We start from the raw sequence: 4,932 nt of genomic DNA, 5'->3' as shown, positions 1-4,932 counted from the left end.
TTAACCAACTTATATATATATATATATATATATATATATATATATATATATATATATATATATATATATATACCTTAATAAGCATTTACAAGGTTTTGCTGAATTTTAAGTGGTACAAAGGTTTATGCATTATGTACAATAGTTTTATGCATCAAAATCTAATGTAGTCAAATAAAAAAAAAGTCAGATGGGCCTTTGAATTGATATTCCACATGAATCGGTCAGCCTTTGAATTGGTATTTACATGAATCGGTCAACACCAACTGCCCTTCATATTAACATATCCTCTCTCAATCTTAGGTCAGAACTCGCACGCGCACACCAGAAACCAATAACCACAATCGTCGGATCATTCACTCACCGCCATCCTCCTTCTCTCACTGAAAAGTAGAAGACCTAACGAGAAACCCATTTGCCACTGCCACCCCCATTCACCGGTCACCACCATCACAACATCGCTTACCTGCGTCGGAGGCTACCCTTCATCACTGTTATTGTGGATGTTTGACCGTTAGCTTCTCCTTCCCAACTCAACAAATCATAAAATCGAGCAGGTAACACATTCTGTACCTTTTCTTTACATCCATAAAACCTAGATCGAACGCTCCTGGTACCACCACTTTCATCACCTTCAAATCAGTCACTGCAATTGGCTGTGATCTTCTAATTATGCTTTCTTATTTATGTTTTCTTCTCCATTTGTAGGTTTCAATTTGTGTGCAATATACTTGATCTCAAGATCTCAAGATAAGAATTGATGAACAGATGCCTTTGAAGTTTGAATTAGTATTACTCAGCCACTTGAATCGGTCAAACCTCGCTTTCACCCGCTTGAATCGTTACGTGTTATATTATCACTACCCGCTTCAGACTTACGGGACTGCTCTTCTTTCTCCATCCCCAAATTATTCACTCTCTAATATGTGGTTGTGTGTTTGTATCTGTGTATGAGTATGTATGTTCTTCATAATGTATTGTCTTTAGATGCAGGTTATTGAAAAAGGGATATCGAACGGAAAAAGAAGGGGGATATCGCCATTCATTAAACCGGTAAGCATTTACCATCCATTATTGTTTTCTTTTCTTTTCATCCATCTTTCAATTTTTATACCACTCTTTGTCTCTTGATCCAGAAAGCGGATTGAAAAATAGAACCTTCAACACCATCGAAGTTTCCCGCAGTGATCAATTTTGTAAGGTTTGTAAACTAACAAAAATCAACATTATTTGTTCAAATTGTTGGGTAAAAAATATCTAGGGTGTGATTTTGAGAAAATCCATCTTGGGTTTTTGTTGAAGTCGATTCAATATAACACGATGGACTCCATCGATTTAATCAATTCCATAAGTTTTTGGTGGTTTTTTTATAATTTTTTTTAATCTTATAAATGTGCAGAAAGCATTTACCATCATCTCTTTGGGTTTTAATCTTCCTAGATCTATTTGTATTTCATGTTTTGGTGATTTTTTTGGATCTTTTTGTGATTAAGGTTCTTAGATCATTTATTTCTATTTCATGTTCAGGTATGTAAAACCAATTAAAAACCTATGGAGAAGTGACTCTTGAGCCTTTTGACCATGTCGGAGTTGTTGGAGCCAATTGTGTGGATCTGTTTTTGTGTGTGTATGATCTTGATGGCCGATGGTAAGTTGGTTGAGTTTCATTATTAAATTACATTGTTACAACCAAATATATGGGTGTTTTTTTTCTTATTTTTTAAGTAGGAGGAATCGACTGCCACCTTAAGGTTCTTACTCTTTCGCCTCTTCAGGCTGTTCTGTTGATTGGTTATTGAATGGGATCTTATTATTGATTAGGTATAAATAATTTTCTTTCATTACCCGTTCTAATGTTATTATTTTTATTATTGAATTTTTTTTTATTATAATTACTTTTTTTTCAAGTGAAACATAGGGTTGTGAAATCATTGAATATTGGGATTTTATCTAAAGTTTCAGTGGTCCTGTATAACATTCTACTTCATATTATAGTTTTATCAATGTATTCTTTTATAGATAAAATGTTGAAAATATGTTTTAATTTTCTATATTTTGTCCTGGGTATGATACAATCATTATGTTGATTTAAATCTTTCTTTGTGTTGTGGAAATGACAGGTGAAAGAGATCGATTGAAGGAACAAATTAGAATGCGAGACCATTTTCCTATTTTGCCCTTATGATTTACAAAGGTTCCGGTAAGGTGATGACATCATCACTCCCTTGTGTTTTTATTTTTCAGTATATTTGGGAATACTTTTTAATTAGATAAATATAATTATATAACGAGTAACTGAATTTTTGTGAAAGATTTTATAATATTTGCAGTATATTTCTAATCTGGAAAATCACCAAATTTTGAAAAAAAAATCTTGACCTAAAGTTTAAATTTTTTACTTTCCCCCTTTTGGGTACTACCATGAGCATTAGAACAGTTCCAACCCTTTAAAAGGTGCAAGGATTCACAATCTGGTTTCTATTTTCATGGTCCGGTCGTTAAGGAGCAAGATGAACCAATTTACCCTTGCTATATATGTGGGTAATTTACAACAACGTTTCACTACTCACTGCATCTACTGCATGTTAAAAAAAGGTTAAAGTAGAAACTTTAATGTTTTGGTTAGTTTTGAAACACTCTTCACCTAAGTTTGTTGGTTTTCCCCTATTTTGGACGTTTTTACCCCTGTCCCTAACTTCACCTGTTATGGACGAATGCAAAATCTTCCTTGGTGTCGCCCTACCCAACTACCCTTTACATGGACATCTCAGATTATACCAATAGTTGAAGGTTTTTTTGGTAATCCAATCAAGTAAATTGCTATTTTTGAAACCCACAAGAATGAAGTAACTACTTAGATATATTTTAGCTATGTGTGGAGATTGTATGTGTTGTTGTTGCTATGTGTGGGTTTTTGTGTGTATATATCTAATATAGTTTAACTAATTAGATATATTTGCATTTATATTTACAAAAACTTTGAATTTTATTTATGTGAAGACTACAATGGCAAAAAATGGTTTAAGAAGTTCATTTTATAATTCATATTATAGGCTTATTTAAGTTCCCTGAAGCTTTACCTCAACTTTACTAAGTGCATTCTTTAGACAGTCAAGAAATAGGAATCTAGAAACATGAATATCTCTAACTTTATTCTAACTAACTATTTATTTTTAATTTGCAGTGTTGATTTTATCTCTAGGAATGCAACAATTAATATGGATTGTATATAGAATATCAAGAGGTTTCCAAGTTATGAAGCACAATTTCTCTTATATTATACAACCTTATGATGCACATTATTCATCCACCTTGTGTGATTTTCAGCACATCTTTTATTTACCAATTATCTCAAAATTGAAGTTGGTGCTTTTATGTTAGGAAACTTGATTTTCTTTTTGTATGTTTATTTAAGCTCTACATTGATGTTAGAGTGGTTAGGAAGATTCCAAAAGAAATCTCCAAAAGAAATCTTTGATTTTGAAATTAACAGGGGAAGATAATTGGTTTAACGTCATATTGTTAAGCAATGAAATTGGTTTAATCTACATCTTTTGCATATAAGAGTAAAAAGGTAAAATCCATTTCACACATTATAAATACTTTGAAATAAGTTATACTAAAATAAATTTTCAATAAGTTAAAAAAAATCAACTTATCAAAAATTGTTTACATTTGAAATAAGTAATAATTTTTAAATAAGTTAAAAAAAATCAACTGATCAAAAATTGTTAATAAACATTTTTTATTTTTATTTTATATCATTAAAATAATTATTTTAATAAAAATTATTGGTGGTGTCTAACGGAGTAACGGTTGTAAGCACCTAAAAAGGTGAGAAGAAAAAAAATTAAAACCATCTATTACATAGCATGCTTTTTTACCATTGTGTTACATAGAATAAAACTCCGGATCTTCAAATCAAACACATTCTTTAAATACAAAATTTTTCTAATGAGGACATAAGCTATATATTAAACGTTATCTATAAAAGAAAATAGGCTATTTAATGTTTAAAATTATCATTTGACATTTTGTCTGAACATGTTCCTATATAGCTGTCCTGACCAATTTCCTATTATATTTTAATTCATATATAGTGGTACCAATAACTATTTGCGCAAAAAACTTATTGTCTTTACAGATTAAATTCTAAAAAAACTATTCGCACCCGTCGCTTGGCGCGGGTAAACGGCTAGTATATATATATATATATATATATATATATATATATATATATATATATATATATATATATATATATATATATATATTGGGCTAAGTTATAATGTGGATTGCCAACTATTGTGCGGACATGTGGACAATGCTATTCTATGAGAATTATTAAGAGAATAAGTTGTTTGCTAATGTGAATACGTTCAACCTTATACAAATATCATCATTTTCATTCATTCTCACTAATTCTTATTCATTTTTGTTCTCGCGTATCGTTTTTTACTTATTTTCATTCTTATAGAATACGACTCAATAAACATTATGACAACATTCTAACAGAATGAGAATAATAATAATAAAAAAGTCTATAATGACCTTATAGGATATTTAATTAGTAAGATTGCGTGATAATGAAAATAGTTATGTAAGATTGTACGTATTCACATTACCAAATAACATATTTTCTTTGTCATTCTCACAAAATAGCACTGTCCACACGTCCGTATAATAGATGTCAATCCACATTTAAACCTAGCTCTCTCTCTCTCTCTCTCTCTCTTTATATATATATATATATATATATATATATATATATATATATATATATATATATATATATATATATATATATATCTTTATACCTTAATAAGCATTTACAAGATTTTGCTGAATTTTAAGAGGTACACACCCAATTGCAATATGTACAAACCTGTTATGCAATAAACTGGTCAACAAAAATAAAATCGAGATCAAAGTTAA

General features: G+C 30.0%; 1 long non-coding RNA gene across 5 annotated transcripts; it reads left to right on the top strand.

Moving 5' to 3' along the window:
• Positions 1-267: 267 nt before the first annotated feature.
• On the top strand, positions 268-3,400 carry LOC145108191 (uncharacterized). 5 transcript variants are annotated; one of them, XR_013708104.1, is made up of 8 exons: positions 268-554; positions 706-1,050; positions 1,134-1,198; positions 1,525-1,645; positions 1,723-1,818; positions 2,118-2,197; positions 2,501-2,592; positions 3,182-3,400. It is a non-coding gene; the product is annotated as an uncharacterized LOC145108191 (long non-coding RNA). The 5 variants fall into 5 exon arrangements; XR_013708105.1 differs by lacking the exon at positions 2,501-2,592 and having other exon boundaries at positions 269-554; positions 706-838; positions 991-1,050; positions 2,118-2,202; XR_013708102.1 differs by lacking the exon at positions 2,501-2,592 and having other exon boundaries at positions 269-554; positions 1,726-1,818; positions 2,118-2,202.
• The last annotated feature ends 1,532 nt before the right edge of the window (positions 3,401-4,932 follow it).

Source organism: Lactuca virosa, chromosome 4 (genome assembly GCF_052849685.1).
Source record: "Lactuca virosa cultivar CGN04683 chromosome 4, Lactuca_virosa_CGN04683_v6, whole genome shotgun sequence".
In the NCBI taxonomy this organism is placed as follows: domain Eukaryota; kingdom Viridiplantae; phylum Streptophyta; class Magnoliopsida; order Asterales; family Asteraceae; genus Lactuca; species Lactuca virosa.
This window is presented reverse-complemented; position numbering and strand designations above follow the sequence as displayed.